The sequence below is a fragment of the Aotus nancymaae genome, unplaced genomic scaffold (assembly GCF_030222135.1).
Source record: "Aotus nancymaae isolate 86718 unplaced genomic scaffold, 86718_ANA_hifiasm-v0.15.2.pri h1tg000108l, whole genome shotgun sequence".
NCBI classification, from domain to species: Eukaryota; Metazoa; Chordata; class Mammalia; order Primates; family Aotidae; genus Aotus; species Aotus nancymaae.
In genome coordinates, this window is record NW_026988523.1 from 13,184,659 (window position 1) to 13,203,506 (window position 18,848).

General features: G+C 46.7%; 1 protein-coding gene across 3 annotated transcripts in view; it reads right to left on the reverse strand.

Moving 5' to 3' along the window:
- The window catches only part of LOC105711631 (uncharacterized), a 100,295-nt gene that overhangs the window by 61,036 nt on the left and 20,411 nt on the right, over nucleotides 1-18,848 (reverse strand). For 2 of the 3 annotated variants that reach the window (XM_064370499.1, XM_064370496.1), the window contains exon 4: nucleotides 3,158-3,278. The gene's annotated coding sequence lies outside the window, so the exon portion shown is untranslated. Of the gene's footprint in view, nucleotides 1-3,157; nucleotides 3,279-7,490; nucleotides 7,626-18,848 lie in introns of those variants that run through there. The other variant, XM_064370497.1, reaches the window with a different exon arrangement.

An 18,848-nucleotide genomic window follows, 5' to 3' on the forward strand; every position in this document is an offset into this window, starting at 1 on the left:
CAGTCTCATGTTTTTTACATGGCTGCTAGTGTTTTTAGGCATTCCAAATGTAGAGTGTCTTTTTTTTTTTTTTTTTTTTTAACATAAAGCAGGCATATCCAATTTTTTGGCTTCCCTGGACAATATTAAAAGAAGGAAACTTGTCTTAGGCCACACATAAAATACATTAACACTAACAATAGCTGACGATCTAAAAAAAAATCACAAAAAGGCCGGGCACAGTGGCTCATGCCTGTAATCCCAGCACTTTGGGACGCTGAGGCTAGCGGATCACCTGAGGTCAGGAGTTCCAGACCAGCCTGGCCAACATGGTGAAACCTCATGTCTACCAAAAATACAAAAATTAGTCAGATGTGGTGGCAGGCACCTGGAATCCCAGCTACTCAGGAGGCTGAGGCAAAAGAATCGCTTCAATGAGGGAGGCGGAGGTTGCAGTGAGCCGAGATCGTACCATTGCCCTCCAGCCTGGGAGACAAGAAGGAGACTTTGTCTCAAAAAAAAAAAAAAAAAATCACACACACACACAAAAATTTTTTTTTGAGAGTGTCCTGCTCAGTTGCCCAAGCTACAGTGCAGTGGTGCCATCTTGGCTCACTGCGAACTCTGCCACCTGAGTTCAAGCCATTCTCTTGCCTCGGCCTCCTGAGTAGCTGGTATTACAGGTGCCTGCCACCATGCCTGGCTATTTTGTATATTTTTAGTAGAGACAGGGTTTCACCATGTTGGTCAGGTTGGTCTGGAACTTCTGACCTCAAATGATCCGCTGGCCTCGGCCTTCCAATTACAGGCATTAGCCACCACACCTGGCCTGTCATTTCTTTATATTTGGATAACATAAGGACTTTAAGACCCTTTCTCCTTTGGGTCAATCGATGATGTGCACCATATACGTTTTACAAAACAAAGGACAATACAGTCCTCATTCACATCCTGGTCATGTCACTCCTAATGACTCCCACATTGCAAACCTCCCAGCAGGTGCAGCCCTTTCCTCTCCATCTGATGGGCTTCTCAGCTCCCATCATGCTGACTGGACACAGACTCCCTAGAGGCAGCCCCCAAAAGCAGAAGACACAGATGACTCAGAAGTTCCTAAAAAGTCATCAAACCAGATGACACAAAACTCAAATGTCATTTCAGTTTGTTTTGGTTTATTCTGTTTGAGACAAGAGTGCAGTGGGCATCCGACTAATCTTCTTTGGAGTCTTTTGTAGAGATAGGGTTTGCCTCTGATGTCCAGGCTAGTCTTAAACTCCTGGACTCAGGTGATCTGCCCAACTTAACCCCCTAAAGCACTGAAATTACAGGCCTGCACTGTGTAATTTGCCACATGACAGCCCAATAACAAAAAAGAAACCCCATGGGTCCAGCGTCTACTCATATGGGTGGACTGATGGCTGGGAAACAGGAGGGTCCAAAAGAGCAGCCACGGCACCCGCATGTCCTGGTCCTCTCAGGGTGCTGTGAGGTGGCCAGGACAGAGGTGGGGTGGCTTAGGGCTGGGGGAGGGAAGGGGATGGGGATGGGGTGGGATCTGAGTTGGGGAAGGGGATGGGAAGGAAGGAGAGGGAGGGTAAAGGAGGATGTTGGGCACCTGGAGGAGCGGGTCTGGGAAAGGATCTGGTTCAAACTAAGTCTTCAAGGGCCAGTGGGAGGTTCAGCTACAAGTCAGGGAGAAAGTCTATCAGGAAGCAACAGGACACGTGGGGCAAGAAAGCGGGAGGCTCAGGAGCAATTAGACGGAGACCAGGGCTCTGGTTTCCACCACACCTTCTCCTGTCTGGGCACTGTCTAAGCAACCCTGGGGCTTTATAATAACTCTCCACCAATCCCCGGCCCTGGAACATGGTACATCACAGTGGACATTCCACAGAGCACAATGCCCCTCCAATGCCCCTCCCCCATCTCATCCCCCCATGTCACTCCCAAGGACAGGTCCTCTCTGGAACCTTCACAGACCTGATTTCTGGCCTTCCCCACCAGTTCCCTGTCCCTGCTTCTGGGCGGCTCCTTCCTTCCTGAGCTCCCAGGGTTTCTTATGGTCAGTCTTGGATATGAAACATAAGAAACAAATGATGGCAGGACGGCAGGAAGAAGCTCACACACAAGCAGAGTGGGAGGCTCCACAGCGCCCTCTCAGCCATTCATATTCTAAGCAACAAAAATTCAGAAGGGTGCGGAAAGTACCAATAGTAAACCATCTCCACCACATCCATGGAGCCATCCGTCCATCATTCTGTATCTCGGGAACAAATGTTGGAGCTACGCTGGTTTTAAGCATGCAAGGTACATTTACAAAAATTAACCCAACTTATTTTGTTCATTAAGCAAATCTCAATATATTTCAGATAAATCCAATCACACAGCAGGTTTCTGATCACAGAATTGTGCTAGAAGTCAATGATTAAAAGCTAACCAAAAATTATTACATGCTTGGAAATTCAAAGTGCCATTAGAAGATATCAACAGAAGAAAGAATCCAAAGTGAAACAAGACTGCCTTTACACTCAGTGAGAAGATCATAACATGGCAATCAAATGTCTCCCTCTGGCCCGGGAATTCCACTGTGTGGCACAAGGTTGTGTGGTCTCAAATCACCCCTAACACACCTAGCCATGTTAACATCTGAAACAGGGTGATGGTGTCACTTATCTATATTATCTTACTGCCTGTGAAGGTGTACTTTTAATTCTGAACCCTAATGAGGGGGAGAAAACCAAGTTGACTCTCACGATTGAGCTCCCAGGGATGTCCAAAGAATCTATGCATTTCAAGAGACAAAGTTAATCAGCCTCTCTCCTGGGGGATTTGGCCACAATATCCAGAGGGTTTGGCAGCATCATGAGTGATGGCTAGGGAGTGCCAAGCTGGTGGGCAGGACCCAGGGGTCTGGTGACCAGGTCAGACCCCCACTGTCCATTATCTTTCCTGGCCCCATCCTCAGTGATGATTCTGTCTGACTTTCTGACCAAGACAGCGGTTTTTATCCAAATCAGTCAACTACTCTACCCCATCCCTAAGCCACTTGCATGGAAGCAAAAAGGAGGAAAAAGCCAGTACTGTGACTGCCTCCGCTCCCCACAGCAGGGCCCCCTGTGAGACGTGGGCCTGGGAACTGTTCAAGGTCGCCAGGCCCTGTCTGTCTGCACTCACTCACCTTCCTCAGGTACTCGCATGGGGGATGGCACTGACTTTACGTGCTGCTGCAGCTCCTTGGTGAGCTGGCTTTGGTCATGGGACAGGAACTTTGGGGTAAGGACAATAGACGGCTTCACCACCTGCAGAATGGGAACAGAAGCTCATGATGAGTGCTAACCTATTAGATAATTACATTTAAAAAACAGTTTGTTGACTGAGTGGAAAAACAAGGTGATGCTTGAGTCTATAGTGGTCAAGAGCATGGGGACCTCAGAAAAGGTCAGAACCAAGTTCAAATTCCTGTACTTTGAATTTCTACTTCATGCCATGCAAAATTACTTTACCCCTCTTCACCTCAGTTTCCTTCTGTGTGAAATGGGAACAATTTCATTCCTCACTCGGTTTCTGTAAAGGATTCTAAAACATCCAACTCATTTAAATGTATTATCATTTCTGTCATAACTTGTGGGATCAATTTCACTATTATTGAATATACGGTTCTGTGCCTGAAACCTACAAAAAAGAAAATCTTACCTCTAAAAAGTGTCAGTGATTTGTCATTGTTATATTATTACTCATAACCATATTTAATCACACAAGGCCTTGTACATGGCAGGTGCTCAAAAAACACTTGTTCAATCAATGCATGTGGGCTCCACAGCCACAGTGTTTAGGTCCTATTCGGCCTCCACCACTTATTAGCTGAGTGATGTGGGCAAGATAATTCATGTCTTTATGTCTCTGTGTCCTTCTCTATAAAAGATATATAATAAAAACCCCTAGCTCCTTAGGTTGTTGCCAGGGGTGAGTGATTTGGCACATAGTAGGGGCTTGTTAAACATTAGCTGTGAAAAAATTCCTTCCAAATTTTCCTTTTCAGAGCCACAGATGAGGTCATAGTGCCACCTGGTGACTGTAGAGTGTAAGTACACATGATCGCCAATATGCTCTCTCTCCAACACAGGTCCCAGACCGTCTGGAGGTTTCTGCTGCATCTGCCTTCTCAGGGCTCATGTAAAGACTTTTGTATTTTCCTACTCGCATTCCCACAGATGGGATTCAGGTTGCCCGACACAGCTGGGTGATCCACACAGGGCAGTGACCGCCTGTGCCAGCCCTGTGATGTCACTGGAGGACCATTGTTCCTTCCTTCTCATGTTCTGGGGCAGATGCTAGGGCTGGGGTGACCCATGTCCTCAAGTTTCTTGCTTTGGAGGGTCACATTTTCTTTGGGCAAGGAAGGCAAAGGTCACAGGAAGTCAGAGACCCGTGACCTCTCTGTGCTGTGGATTCAAACTATAAAGACCTGAACACTCTATGCTAAAAGCCCAAGGCTCAGGTGCTCCCCAGGACTTCTCACCTCACGGCCTCTGCTGAGGGAGGATGAATACTATGTCCTTCCAGAGCTTTGGGAGCTTGTAGCAAGCAGCCTCCCCAGCACAAAATATTTTGGAAACCTCGAACCGTGTCTAAAACATTCCTGCACATTTTGCATCCTATTTCCCATATGTCAGAATGTTTTAGGAAAAAAAACCTCAATTTCCTAAATATGCAAGATAAATGGATACTGTAGGACAATGTGACTTTTAAAAACATGTCATTTGGGCTGGGAATGGTGGCTCATGCCTGTAATCTCTGGTTAAATAAATATTCTTCTAATAGTGACCTGTGATTTTGTTTCGATCAAGTGTTTTCAAACTTGACATCTTTGATGGGTTTCTCCAGCATCAAAATCCTAAATCAAGTCTTTTTGCCTTAAAATTAACTTTTAAATTAACTTTGGGATTTTTCAGCTGGGTCCCTCAGGGAGTCTAAAGAATGTGTCTCTCACCTTGTAAAGATATTAAATGATTCAATTTAGTTGGTAGATTGTATGCGTGGGCATTGTCAAATGTGGTGATGCTGCGTGGGAGGGCACTGTCAAATTAGGTGACATTAGATCTCATCTCAGTTATATTTATGGGTATGTTTTTGATATACATGTTCCAAAAATTATATATATTTATGCAAATTGAATCTGTTATGATTTGTACTTTTGATTGTTATGCTAAATATCTGCTAAAGTTATATTTGTATAAACATGTTATTGATGTCCGGGCATGGTCACTCACGCCTGTAATCCCAGCATGTTGGGAGACGGAGACAGGTGGATAACCTGAGGTCAAGGGAGGCCAAGACCAGCCTGACCAATATGGTGAAACGCCATCTCTACTAACAATACAAAAATTAGCCGAGCGTGGTGTCAGGCACCTGTAATTGTAATCCCAGCTACTCAGGAAGTTGAAATGGGAGAATCACTTGATCCCAAGAGGTGGAGGTGGCAGTAGTCTGAGATCACGCCCATTGCACTCCAGCCTGGGCAACAAGAGTGAAACTCCATCACAAAAAGAAAAAAGGTATAAAAATTAGCCTGACATGGTGGCACATGCCTGCTGTCCCAGCTACTCAGGAGGCTGAGACAGGAGAATTTCTTGAACCCAGGAGGTGAAGGTTGCAGTAAGTTGAAATGGTGCCATTGCACCCCAGCCTGGGCAACAGAGCAAAACTCCATCTCAGAAAAGAAAAACAAAAAAAGTTATTATGTATTCAGAGGATTATATGAAATTTACAAAAGTCTGGTGGTCCTGATGTGATGCTGTCAAGTCAGGATCCTGGTTACTCTCTTAATATGCTGACTACTAACTAAATTTCCTTGGGAATTGGGAACATTCAGCAGATTTTCATCATTACTATTGATTCCATCATCCATATTTATTGTTTTGAATTCTTCTCTAAAAATATTTGTAATCAGCAACAGTCTAAATCCAAATTTTCTTTCTTTTTTTTTTAAGATGGAATATCACTCTGTCACCTATGCTGGAATGCAATGGTGCCATCTCTGCTCACTGCAACCTCTGTCTCCTGGGTTCAAGCGATTTTCCTGCCTCAGCCTCCCAACTAGCTGGGACTACAGGCACCGGCCACCACGCCCAGCTAATCGGTGGCAGTCAAGACAGGGTTTCACCATGTTGACCAAGCTGGTCTCCAACTCCTGACCTCGTGATCCGCCACCCACCTCAGCCTCCCAAAGTGCTGGGATTACAGCCATAAGTCACCATGCCTAGCCCCCAAATTTGCTTTTCATGGAAAAAACTCTACCAAGTCCTCTTGAACACAGGTTTCTGATAACTCACAACAATGAACTACCCAGGCTTCACCACTATGCGATATAGGCATGTCAGAAACTCACACATATACCCCTTCAATACATTAAAAATAAATTAAAGAAAAAATCAAAGGCCTGGGTCCAGTGGCTCACGCCTGTAATCCTAGCACTTTGGGAGGCCAAGGCGGGCAGATCACTTGTGGTCAGGAGTTCGAGACAAGCCTGGCCAACACAGTGAAACCCTGTCTCTACTGAAAATACAAAAATTAGCCAGGCATGGTGGTGCATGCCTGTAATCCCAGCTACTAGGGAGGGCGAGGCACGACAATTGCTCGAACCTGGGAGCCAGAGGTTGCTGTGAGCCAAAATTGTGTCACTGCACTCCAGCCTGGGTGACAAAGTGAGACACTATCTCAAAAATAAAAATAAAAATCAATAAACTAGAAAACAATTTCTAGAACTCTAATAAGGAAACTTGTGTTCAAAAAACTGCTAAGTGAGATGAAGCAAAACAAAAAATCCATAAAATTAATATAATGTCTTTACAACTATAACTTGTAGTTAAAACATCGTTGATTTGTTACTTTTTTTTTTTTGGGGACGGAGTCTCACTCTGTCGCCCAGGCTGGAGTGCAGAAGCACGATCTCGGCTCACGGCAACTTCCACCTCCTGAGTTCAAGCTACGCTCCTGCCTCAGCCTTCCAAGTAGCTGGGACTGCAGGCATTCCCCACCACGCCCAGCTGATTTTTCTATTTTTAGTAGAGATGGGGTTTCACCTTGTTGCCAGGCTGGTCACAAGCTCCTGATCTCAGGTGATCCCCATTCCACCCACCCTCCCCACGCCTGGCACTACCATAGTGCTGGATCACAGGCGTGAGCCACTGCGCCCCGCCCTTGTTTTGTTTTCTAGATTTAAGGAAAGTGTTTTTTGTAAGTTATCTATAATTTACACCGACTTGGTAAAGCACACTTTTGTGAACAGGGGTGGGTGGAAGCATTTGTTTTTCCTCCCTACTTGATCCCTCCAAAGTTTGGAACCTATTCATAAATATTCTTATTTTCTGTTCATATGTTCTCATTATCAGCAGGCGATAATCAGAAAGTGATTCTATTATCAACCTTTGACTGAAGCATCCTATTTAAGAACATGCAGAAAATGCCTGGCCCCGAGTTTGCAGACTCACAGTGAGGAAAAGTCTCCCTACCTGCAGGCCGGAGAGCCTTAGTGCTTTCCAGGGAGCAACATGGCAGGGAGGGTCCCGGCAGTTGCTCGTGGGCAGGAACCAGTGGGCGCAGCCCCGGGGCCACCCTCCGGCTGGCGGGACCTTTTGCTTCCTGGCGTCTTTCTCCTCCTCCCCGCCGGCTGCTGGGGGAGCGGCGGCTGCCCAGTGCCTGGAGGTCGCTCCACCGCCTCCTCCCGCCGCGGCAAAAGAGAGGCGGTGGAGGCCGGAGTGGGGTGAGCCACCTGAGGCGAGAGCCCGGCGGGCCACCGCGGGGAATATGGCGACCTGGGCAGCAGAGGCCTTGGCGGCTGCACCGCTAACTTCCTCGAGGAGCAAAGGCGCCTCGCGAGACCATGCAGCTGAGTGGAACCCCAGCCCCGCCACCCCGGGAGGGGGCAGCAAAGACACAGCCAGGAAGCCCCGGGCAGGGCGCTGGGCACCAACAAGCACCACAGCAACCTCCAGGCGGCGCCACAACAACCTCCAGGCGGCGCCCACACGAGCCTCCTGGGGGCGCTGCACCAACCTCCCGGCGGCACCCACACTAGCCCACGGGGCTGCACCTCCCGGCACCACACTGGGGCGGGAACTGTGCAGTCGCCCGCCACACTGACCCAGGCGGCCTAGGCCCGCAGCAGCCGAAGGACAAGCCACGCCCACTGCCCCGGGTGATGAGGAGGAGCAGGATGGCACCCTAGAGCAATTTTCCTGCCTCAGTCTCCTGAGTAGCTGGGATTACAGGCACACCTCACCACACCCAGCTAATGTTTGTAATTTTAGTAGAGGCAGAGTTTCACCGTGTTAGCTATGCTGGTCTTGAACTCCTGGCCTCAAATGATCCTCCAGCCTCCGCCTCCCAAAGTGCTGGGATTACAGGCATGAGCCACTGCACCCCGCGCAACCCCCATTCTCAATAGCTTACAACAACAAAGGTTGATTTCTGTCCCACACGACACATCCACAGCAGCCTAACAGATTCGTCTGCATTAGAAACATCAAGAGTCCTGTGGCAAAAAGAAGAGATGCCCAGCCACTTGCTGACTCTGAAAGTTTCTGGTAAAAAGTGACACAGGTGGCCGGGTGTGGTGGTTCACACCTGTAATCCCAGCACTTTGGGACGCTGAGGCCTGCGGATCACCTGAGGTCAGGAGTTTGAGACCAGCCTGGCCAACATGGTGAAACCCCATCTCTACTAATAATACAAAAATTAGCCAGGTGTGGTGGCACGCACCTGTAATCCCAGCTACTAGGGAGCCTGAGGCAGAAAAATCGCTTGAACCTGGGAGGCAGAGGTTGTGGTGAGTTAAGATCGTGCCACTGCACTCCAGCCTGGGTGACAGAGTGACACTTTCTCTCAAAAAAAAAAAAAAAAGTGACACAGATTCCTCCTAGCCACATGTCACTGATCTAAGCAAGACACCAGCAAACATTGTAAACGCCAGTACAAGCCAAACAGCTGAAAGTTTTTGTTTCCTTTTGTTTTTTTTCTTTTTCCTACCAAGATTCACTCTCCACCTTTCTTCTCTCTTTCAATAACCAGTCCACAGTTTCACTTCCTTTACTATAAGAAAATGCTGGCCAGGTGCAGTGACTCGTGCCTGTAATCTCAGCACTTTGGGAAGCTGAGGTGGGTGGATCACTTCAGGTCAGAAGTTCAAGACCAGCCTGACCAACATGGCGAAACCCCGTGTCTAGTAAAAAAAAAAAAAAATTACAAAATAAGCCCGGTGAGGTGGTGCACGCCTGTAATCCCAGCTACTTGGGAGGCTAAGGCAGAAAAATTGCTTGAATCCCAGAGGCGGAGGTTGCAGTGAGCTGAGATCTCACCCTTGCACTTCAGACTGGGCAACAGGAGCAAAACTCGGTCTCAAAAAAAAAAAAAAAAAGAAAGGAAAGGAAAAGAAGAAAATGTTTTCTTCCACCTGATAGAAGCCAGAAGAAAATGTTATTTATTTTCCTGGTAGGATATTCATGCCCAGATTGTCCACCAGGTGGAGTCCTGCACCAGCTCTCTCTGACATCTCCTAGTGTTCAGGAATTTCCTCTTGCACACTGGCTCTTTCATGTCTCTTGGACTTTGCCTACGGAGGTCTCTCTGCCTAACACACCTTCTCTCCACGTCTCACTATTAACCCCCTGCTTTATTTATTTATTTGTTTTATTGTTTGAGAAAGTGTCTGACTTTGTCACTCAGGCTGGAGTGCACTGGTGCGGTCAATTTGAGTGAGTCTCAAATTCCTGGGCTCAAGCAATTCTCCCATCTCAGCCTCCCAAGCAGGTAGGCATCACCACAGCTGGCTACGTTTTTAATTTCTGTGTGTGTGTGTGTGTGTGTGTGTGTGTGTGTGGTAGAGACAGGGTGTCCCAATGTTAACCAGGCTGGTCTCAAACTCCTGGGCTACAGCAATCCTCCCACCTAAGCCTCCCAAAGTGCTGGGATTACAGGCATGAGCCACCTCGCCAGCCTGCCATAAATCTTTATAGGACATGTAGGGACTGATGGCTTTTCTTCCGCAGCTCCTTCATGTTACCTATCAGGGATCATGGAAGTGTCACCCTGTTCTGTCTAGTGGAGGCGGGTGGCTGCTTGATCTTGATGGCCAGGGATGATGTTTTCACCTGGAACCGGCTGGATTTCTTGTCACATGATCAACTGAGGCTTGATAGTCTCTAGGTGAGAGGAAATGACTTTGATTAAAATATTTAATGGAAACTTCAAGGGGTGGATACTTCTGCTGTCAGATTTTTTTTTTTTTTTAATTCAGATGGAGTTTCACTCTTGTTGCCCAAGCTGGAGTGCAATGGGGCGATCTCGCCTCGCTGCAACCTCCGCCTCCCGGGTTCAAGCGATTCTCCTGTCTCAGACTCCTGAGTAAGCTGAGACCACAGGCGTGCACCACAACACCTGGCTAATTTTTTTTGTTTTGTTTGGTTTTTTTGTTTTTCGAGACAGTGTCTCCTTCTGTCGCCCAGGCTGGAGTGCAGTGGCACTATCTCTGCTCACTACCACCTCCACCTCCAGGGTTCAAGCAATTCTTCTGCCTCAGCCTCCCAAGTAGCTGGGACCACGGGCTTGCACCACCACGTCAGCTAATTTTTTTATTTTTAGTAGAGACGGGGTTTCACCATATTGGCCAGGCTGGTTTGGAACTCCTGACCTCAGGTGACCCACCCGCCTCAGCCTCCCAAAGTGCTAGGAGGCTAGCTCCATGTTGGCTAGGCTGGTCTTGAACTCCTGACCTCAGGTGATCCACCCATTTATGCCTCCCAAAGTATTGGGATTACAGGTGTGAGTCACCATACCTGGCCTCCCTCCTTTTTTTTTGAGACAGAGTCTTACTGTATTTCCCAGACTGGATTGCAGTGGCAAAATCTCAGCTCACTTCAACCTCCCCCTCCCGGGTTCAAGCGATTCTCCGGCCTCAGCCTCCTGAGTAGCTGGGATTACAGGAGTGTGCCACCACACCAGGCTAAGTTTTGCATTTTTGATAGGAATGGGGTTTCGCCATGTTGACCAGGCTGGTCTCAGGCTCCTTACCTCAGGTGATCCACTGGCACTGGCCTCCCAAAGTGCTGGAATTACACACGTGAGCCCACCCCACCCCACCCAGGTAAATTTCCTGATTACACAGAATGTATGGTGATATTGGTGGACTTAAGGACATGGAATTGTGTATTAGGAATAAAATGTTCATTATGTGGGTTCTCTGCGGCCCTGGCTGACACAGTAGCATTCAGGGTAGACTGAGTAGGAAAAATTTAGGGTTGGTCAACTATTTATTTGTCTTTTTCTAATTTTCATTCGTTTGCTGTTTATTCTCCTCTGGGTTTGCTTCTGTGTGCATACATATAAAACCATGATTTTTTTTGTTTGTTTCTAGTGGAGGGCTTTTGTTTGGTTCTGTGAATAGTTATTTTGTTTCCTATGTATTTCTAGCAAGTCATCATTTGTTCCATTTATCTAGAATTCCTAGGCTACCTTTTCTGGCCTGCAGGAGTTAATGGAGCACACCAGTTTTTTATTTTTTATTTTTATTTTATTTTTTGTTTTTGAGACAGAGTCTCTCTCCATCACCCAGGCTGGAGTGTTATGGCGTGATCTCAGGTCACTGCAACCTCCGCCTCAGAGATTCAAGCTATTCTCCTGCCTCAGCCTCCAGAGAAGGCGCCCACCACCACAGCTGGCTAATTTTCTGGGTTTTGTCTGTTTTGAGATGCAGTTTCACTCTTGTTGCCCAGGCTGGAGTGCAATGTTGCAATCTCGGCTCACTGCAACTCGGCCTGCTTGGTTCAAGTGATTCTCCTTTCTCAGCTTCCCAAATAGCTGGGATTATAGGCGTACGCCACTGTGCCTGGCTAATTTTTTGTATTTAGTAGAGATAGGGTTTCACCATATTGGTCACGCTGGTTTGGAACTCCTGACCTCAGGTGACCCACCCGCCTCAGCCTCCCAAAGTGCTGGGATTATGAGTGTGAGCCACCGTGCCTGGCTTTGTTTTTTTCGAGATGAGTGTCACTCTTGTTTCCCATGCTGGAGTGCAATGGCATGATCTCAGCTCATGGCAACCTCTGCCTCCCGGGTTGAAGCAATTCTCTTGCCTCAGCCTCTTGGGTAGCTGGGATTACAGGCATGCACCACCATGCCTGGCTAATTTTTTTATTTTTAGTGGAGATGGAGTTTCTCCATGTTGGTCAGGCTGCTCTTGAACTCCTGACTTCTAGTGATCCACTTGCCTCAGCCTCCCAAAATGCTGGATTACAGGCATGAGCCACCGCACCCGGCCAATTTTTGTATTTTTAGTAAAAATGGGGTTTCACCATGTTGGCCAGCTGGTCTCAAGCTCCTAACCTCAGGTGTTCTGCCCACCGCAGCCTCCCAAAATGCTGGGATTACAGGCGTGACCCACTGTGCTGGGCCAATTTGTGTAATTTTAGTAGAAATGGGGTTTCACCATGTTGGCCTGCTGGTCTGGAACTCCTGACCTCAGCTGATCCACCCGCCTTGGCCTCCCAAAGTGCTGGGATTACAGGCATGAGTCATGATGCCTGGCCAGGAATGTAAATTTTTGTAAACCTTTAACATACTTAGTCGGTCTTCCAAAATCAAATTTCAGCTTTAAAATTGTCTTTTCTTTGAATTTTGGGATGCTATAGAGGACTTCTGAAACAACCAAAAGAGAGGTAAATGGAATTATTTGACATATTTAGTTATATGGGATGCATTGTCAAAATAAAAAATAATGTTTCCTTTGGGAGGTCGAAGCAGGTGGATCACCTGAGGTCAGGAGTTCGAGACTAGTCTGGCCAACATGGTGAAACCCCATCTCTACTAAAAATTCAAAAATTAGCCAGGCCTGGAAATGAGTGCCTGTAATCCCAGCTACTCAGGAGGCTGAGGCAGGGAGAATTGCTTGAACCCTGGAGACGGAGGTTGCAATGAGCCGAGACTGCACCACTGCACTCCAGCCTGGGGGACAGAGTGAGACCCCATCTCAAAAATAATAATAATAATAATAATTAATAATGATGTCTCATTATCTTCAGGTTATATTTTATTGAATGACATTAATACATGTTTCAAAATTGTATGGGACTTCTAAAATTCTAATATGTCTGCATATGCTATCAATCATAATTATGGTTATTATGTTATTATAAACAACAGAAATAACTGAATTTTTTTGTATAAAACTGCTAACCTGGGCCAGGCACGGTGGCTCATGCCTGTAATCCCAGCACTTTGGGAGGCCAAGGTGAGCAGATCACTTGAGGTCAGGAGCTTGCAACCAGCCTGGCAAACAGGGTGAAACCCCATCTCTACCAAAAACACTGAAATTAGCCAGACCTGGTGGGGCACCCCTGTAGTCCCAGCTACTCGGAGGCTGAGATAGGAGAATCTCTTGAACCAGGGAGGCGGAAGTTGCAGTGAGCCAAGATCACACCACTACACTCTAGCCTGGGTGATAGCGTGAGACTCCACCTCAATAAATAAATAAATAAAACTGCTAACCCAAGTAGAACAAAAAAATAATTGAATACAAAAAAAAATACTTTTCCAAATTTTCACGATAAACCAGTCGATACCAAACTTGTTTAGATATACAATTTGGTTTTTTGTTTTTGTTTTTGAAACAGGGTCTCACTGTGTCGCCTAGGCTAGAGTGTAGTGAAGTGATCTCCACTCACTGCCACCTCCTCCTCCCTGGTTCAAGTGATTCTCCCACCTCAGCCTCCCAGATAGCTAGGATTACAGGCGCACCCCACCAAGGCCAGCTAATCTTTTGTGGGTGTGCCCATCCTAGATACACAATTTGAATGAAATCCAAGGTCTAAGTCAATTGACCTATGATAACTCATTAGTTATCAGTGCTATGCACCTAAATTGGAGAAACAACCGGTCTTCAAGAGCACAGAAGTCCGAAGTTAAGCATGGACTCATGGACAACCAGGATGGCCGCTTTGTTCTTCCTGAGTCCTTAAAGCATTTGCTATTAAAGTTTCTGCGTTCCATTATGAGTTATGGAAAAGAAGAAATGATCCAAATTAAATATGGATTGGTGTGGTGACTTCTAAATTGCTAAAATAGTTTATAACCAATGTTTGTTTGGTCAAATCCATGTTCCTGGGAAGACAATCAAGGGTTCAGGTGCATTTGGCTACCTCATGGGCCATTTACACCTTGCAATTGTCGTTTTCAATGCATGTTTTCTGGTTGCTTTCCCATGCAAGAAGGCTGATATTATAACAGTAGATTATTATGCTAGAGTGTATTTTCGCCGGGTAAAGAAAGCTTTTTAATGGCTCACTGACTGAGGACAATCAACCCATTCACAATGCAGAACCTGAAGACTGGATCTTCTGAGAACATCAGAGACAGACTGTCCTTGACATCCTTTGGGTTCATAACCTCACAACAGCGAAGTTTCTCCCCAGAAGAAGATGGCATCCTTGATGTGAACAGCTGTCCCAAGATTGTAGATCAAGACTTCTCTTATTTTTTTGAGACAGATTCTTGGTCTGGTTGTCTAGGCTCAAGTACAATTGTGCAATCTCGGCTCACTGCAACCTCTGCCTCCCGCGTTCAAGCAATTCTCCTGGCTCAGTCTCCCGAGTAGCTGGGATGACAGGCATCCACCACCACGCCTGGATAATTTTTTGGTATTTTTAATGAAAACAATGTTTCACCATGTTGGCCAGGCTGGTCTCGAACTCCTACCCTCAGGTGATCTGCACACCTCAGCCTCCCAAAGTGCTGGGATTACAGGCCGTGAGACAGAGTCTTATTCTCTGACCCAGGCTGGAGTGCAGTGGTGCAATCTCCAGTGCAGGGGTGCTGTATGCTTCAGTGAACCTCGAATGGGGGTCAGGCCCCCTAGAAAACCTCATCCCAGGACAGTTGGGAAACTCCCCAACACTGGAGGTCTGGGCATTCTGGGTTGGAGAAACTGCTTTGGGGCTTTGGCAGGTGTTCATTTTGTCCATCCCCTGCCTCCCCACCTAACCCCGTCCCAAAGTCATTCAGAAAAGTGCCCCGGCTGCCCTGGGGGGTTGCATTTCAACATCTCATGTCCCCGCTTTTCCTTCCTTCCCTGTGAAATCAGGCGTTTGGATTCAGTGCACTTCTCAGAAGGTTTGTTTCTTTCTGTGCAAACACATGGAGTGATGTGCGGTCTCGATTTTCTACAACAGTTCCACTTTCACAGAATTGTAGTTATTTTGAGAAAAAGAGTACAACAATATACTGGCCTGAGTTTCTTGTTTATGTCCCTGGAAGAGTTTTTGTGTAAATAAAATCACACTGCTCAGGGGGAAAGAAATCTCTGAGGAATTCCCTGGAGAGAAAGGGATGGGTGATATTTAACCCATTTTCTCCCCTGTCTCCAGTAGAAAGAACTGGAGTTTTGGAGGTAGGTTGATTTCAGGGTCAACCGCATCCTGGCTGTGTGGCCTTGGGTAAGTTATTTAACCTCTCTACAGCCTGAATTTCTTGGGGGTAGATTTAGGGTACAGTTATCCCTGGATACTCTTTTTGTGGGGGGTTCAAACCTTTTTATTTACTTATTTTTTTTGGAGACAGGGTCTTGTTTTGTCATCCAAGCTTCAGTGCAATGGCTCAATCACGGCTCACTGCAGCCTCAATTTCCCAGGCTCAATTGCTCCACCTCAGCCTCTCAAGTAGCTGTGACTACAAGGCACACACCACCCTGCCTGGCTAATTTTTTAATTTTTTGTAGAGATGGGGGTCTCCCTATGTTACCCAGGAGTTCACTCCTGGACTCAAGCAATCCTCCTGGCTTGGCCTCCCAAAATGGGATTATAGGCATGAGCCATTGTGCTGGACCTGAAACTATTTTTAATAAATGGAAGTGAAATTCACAAAACATAAAATTAATTAATTTGAAATGAACAATTTAGTGATGTTTAGTAAATTTACAGTGTTGTGCAACTGCCACCTCTCTTTAGGTGCAAAATATTTTCATCATCCCCCAAGGAAAGGAAACTCTGTATCCATTAAGTAGTCACTCTCCACACCCTCTTCTCCATGGTAGTTAACTTAGGTACCACTGGGCTTTCTTGGCTGAAGTCCCTGAAGAGGAAACAAGTGTTTTCCAGCTGGGTCATCACCTGTGACAAGTTGTCATTTATGTGGAGCTGGGATTCTCTTCTGGGTATGTATATGCCATTGTATAACTCTTTTTTGTTTTTTGAGACAGGGTCTTGCTCTGTTGAACAAGCTGGAGTGCAGTGGCACTTTCTCAGATCATTGCAACCTCCATCTCCCAGGTTCAAGTAATTCTCCCACCTTAGCCTCCCAGCTGGGACTATACGTGCCCACCACCACACCTGGCTAATTTTTGTATTTTTTGGTAGAGACAGGGTTTTGCCATGTTGGTCAGGCTGATCTCGAATTCCTGACCTCAGTGATCCACCCACCTCAGCCTCCCAAAGTGCTGGGTTTACAGGCGTGAGCCACCGTGCCCGGCCCCATTCTATACGTTTTAGCACAGCTGAGAGTCGTCTAACCACCACCACAACCAGTACACAAACTAATTTCATCCTCCAAAAAAATTTCCTCTTGCTACCCTTTTGTGGTCTTCCCCCCACCGCACCCGGCCCCTGGCAACCACTGGTCTGTTTTCTGTCCCTAGAGTTTTAGCTATGCCCAAGTGTCAGATGAATGGATTCCTGTAGATGTGAACTTTTGGGTCTGGCTTTTTTTGCCCAACACAAAGTACTTGAGATTCATCTAAGTTGCTGGTTGTATCAGTAGTTCACGCCTTTTCATTGCTGAGTAGTAGTTTGTGGTATGGATGTACCATATCTTATTAAATTCCTCTGTTTAATTGGGTTGTCTCCAATTTGGGGTGATGATGAACAGACTGCTCTAAACATCTATGTATAGGTTTTTGTATGAATGTAAGTCTTCTTTTCTTTTTGACATGGGGGCTTGCTGTGTTGCCTAGGCTGGAGCGCAGTAGTGTGATCACAGCTTACTGCAGCCTTGACCTCAGGGGTTAAGTGATTCTCCCACCTAGACCTCCCAAAGTATTAGGACTACAGGTGTGAGATGCCATACCCAAACTTGAATCTAAGATTTTATTTCCCTAGGTTAGATACCCAGGCCTCCCAAAGTGCTGGGATTACAGGCGTGAGCCACTATGCTCGGCCCAAAACTTTCTTCTTTTTCTTATAGTTCTGGCATTATTTATTAAATGATTCCTTTCCCATGGAATGATCTTGACCCTTGTTGAAAAGCCACTGGGGGCCAGGCGCAGTGGCTCATGCCTGTAATCCCACACTTCGGGAGGCCAAGGCAGGCAGATCACCTGGGGTCAGGTGTTCGAGACCAGCTTGGCCAACATGGTGAAACCCTGTCTCTACTAAAAATACAAAAATTAGCTGGGTGTGGTGGTGCATGCCTGTAGTCCCAGCTACTCAGGAGGCTGAACCTGGGAGACAGAGGTTGCAGTGAGCCGAGATCACACCACTGTGCTCCAACCTGGGTGACAGAGCAAGACTCCATCTCAAAAAGAAAAAAAAAAGGAGGAAGGAAGGAAGGAGGGGGGGAGGGAAGGAAGGGAGGAGGGGAGGAAGGGAGGCAGGAAGGGAGGGGAAGAGAGGGAAGAAGGAGGTAGGGAAAGAAAAAAATGAAAAAGAAAGAGTCTAGCTACCTTTTTGGTGGTTTGTAAGGATCTAGCAACTATAATCGTCACCGCTGCTCTCCTAGAAGGCAGACAAGTCTCCTGGGCCCTGCTCCCACGGCTGCTGCCACAATGGAGGCGGGTGGGGTGTTGGCTGAGAGGTCTAAGGGACAGAAAGATGGACTGGAGAGGCAATTCTGTGTGAACAGCATATCAGAGAGAAAAGTGAACACCCATGAACCTTTCAGATGTGGCTGCTAAATGAGGGTTGTGGGCTGATATAAAACCAGAGCTCTGAAGAGCTTGAAAAACCCTCAGTGTGTGTCATTTGGGAAGGCTTCTAAGCAATCTGTGGAAGCCATTTTGGGGATCCCTGAGCCCAATGGCCCCCAGGGCTCTGCTCTGCTTAGCACAGTAAAGGTGGCACCCAGCACCCTATCTCAGCCCGAGGACACCCTTCCCTAATATGCTCTGACAAGGACCACTATGTTGCAGCCACTTCATGAATTAAACACCTGCTCTGCACACAACCCCAGGTGTCCCCAGGGGCTCCTTGGGAGACCAGCTCCCTCAGCAGACCCTAACCTCCCTCCGGCCCCTTCACCCCCACCATGCCACTTTTAAACTGGTTTTGCACCTGACTTCCTGAGTCAATAGCTCCTTACCATTTCATTACCAACCGACCTTTTTATTACTTCCTTGAATCCTATGTTTTTAAAGATTTTGTCCAATTAGCCAGACATATTTATTGCATAATAATTCTTGTCCCCATGACAACCAATGTTATCATACTGAGTTGATACAACACCAGCCAGAAGCAAAGACATTTTTCATGGCAAACATAATTTCCATTAGACTTCTTTAAATATTGGAAATTGTTTGTGCCCTTCTTTCCATTAGGTATCCAGGGAACTCAGGAAGGGATTTCTTTCTGAGGATTACCTTTGAGTGCCCACCAAACCTCCCTGGTTCTCGCTTTTCACAGATGGGCAAACCAAGCTGTTTTGACGTGAGTTAGCTTAAATTGACAAAGAATCAGATAAGAAACAGATTTTAAAAGTCTCCCCTTTTTTGGTCCCTAACTCCTCATAGCACTATTGTTTCTGAAAAATAAAAATAAGAAAGCTGCAATCAGCCGCCACCAGCCTCTGAGGGAGCCTTCTCTGGCCGCAGCCTGGCCTCCCCTGCAGGATCTTGG